The following is a 1,781-nucleotide window of genomic DNA, read 5'->3' as shown; positions in this document are numbered from 1 at the left end:
GATGTGCATCGACTATCGAGCTCTAAACAAGCTCACGGTGAAGAACAAATATCCTATTCCCCTTATAGGAGACTTGTTTGATCGGCTTGGAGATGCAAGATGGTTCACCAAGCTTGACCTAAGGTCCAGATACTATCAAGTGAGGATTGCGGAGGAAGATGTGCCGAAGACCGCATGTGTGACAAGGTATGGTTCTTACGAGTTCCTTGTCATGCCCTTTGGGCTTACCAATGCCCCGCCACATTTTTGCACTTTGATGAATCATGTCTTTCATCCCTTCTTGGATAAATTTGTGGTAGTGTACTTGGATGATATAGTAGTCTATAGTAAGACCTTGGACGAAACACATCCAACACCTACAACAAGTTTTTCCAAGTTTTAAGGGAAAATGAGTTGTTTGTGAAAAAAAGAGAAGTGTGAATTGTAAGACCCGGAGGTCTCATTCTTGGGGGCATGTGGTCGGCCATGGGAAGATCAAGATGGACATGGCCAAGATCCAAGCCATTGAGTCTTGGGAGGCACCAAAGAGGGCCACGGAACTAAGGAGTTTCCTTGGTTTTGTGAACTACTACCGCAAGTTCATTCGGGGGCATTCTTCCATTGCTTCCCCTCTCACCAACTTACTCAAGAAGAACAAAGCATGGGAGTGGAATGTGGCATGCCAAGAGGCTTTTATGAAGTTGAAGCAAGCCGTGATGGAGGAACCCGTCCTAGCACTTCCGGACCATGCCAAACCTTTTGAGGTACAAACCGATGCTTCTGACTATGCTATTGGTGGTGTATTGATGCAGGAGGGACACCCCATTGCTTTTGAGAGCCGGAAGCTCAATGACACGGAGAGAAAGTACACGGTCCAAGAGAAGGAGATGACGGCCGTTGTACATTGCCTTAGAACTTGGAGGCACTATTTGTTGGGTGCCAAGTTCAAGGTGAAGACCGATAATGTTGCCGCAAGCTACTTCCTTACACAAAAGAAGTTGACGCCAAAGCAAGCGAGGTGGCAAATGTTCCTCGCCGAGTTCGACTTTGTGATGGAGCACAAACCCGGCAAGATGAATTGTGTGGCGGATGCACTTAGTCGAAGGGCCGAGCTTGCCTCCGTTTCTTCCCCGAATTTTCCATTGGCAAGTCGCATCCAAGAAGGCTTGGAACATGATCCCCAAGCCAAAAACATCCTAGAGGCCGCTAGTGGAGGCAAGACTAGGCGGTTTTGGGTGGAGGATGGGGCGCTTGTCACTAAAGGAGGGCGACTTTATGTTCCTAAGTGGCAAGGCCTACGGAAGGAAATCATGAAGGAGTGTCATGATGCACTTTGGGCGGGGCATCCGGGGGCCCAACGTACCCAAGCCCTTATTGAGAGGGCCTACTATTGGCCTCAAATGAGGGAAGACATTGAGTTGTATGTGAAGACTTGTCTTGTGTGCCAACAAGACAAGGTAGAGCATGATCGCACACGGGACTTCTCCAACCATTGCCCACTCCCGGAGAAGCCATGGGAGAGTATTTCCATGGACTTCATTGTTTGCTTGCCCGAAGTCCGATGGGTGTGGCAACATCATGGTGGTCGTGGACCGATTTAGTAAGTATGGGGTCTTCATTCCCGTACCTACCAAGTTCAATGCCGAGGATGCCGCAAGATTATTTCTCAAAGTATGTGGTGAAGTATTGGGGCATACCGAAGAGCATTGTGAGGATCAGGGACACAAGGTTCACCGGGAGGTTTTGGACGAACTCTTCAAACTCATGGGGTCTGAACTCAATTTCTCTGAAGCTTTCCATCC

Source organism: Dioscorea cayenensis, chromosome 2 (assembly GCF_009730915.1).
Source record: "Dioscorea cayenensis subsp. rotundata cultivar TDr96_F1 chromosome 2, TDr96_F1_v2_PseudoChromosome.rev07_lg8_w22 25.fasta, whole genome shotgun sequence".
In the NCBI taxonomy this organism is placed as follows: domain Eukaryota; kingdom Viridiplantae; phylum Streptophyta; class Magnoliopsida; order Dioscoreales; family Dioscoreaceae; genus Dioscorea; species Dioscorea cayenensis.
This window is presented reverse-complemented; position numbering follows the sequence as displayed.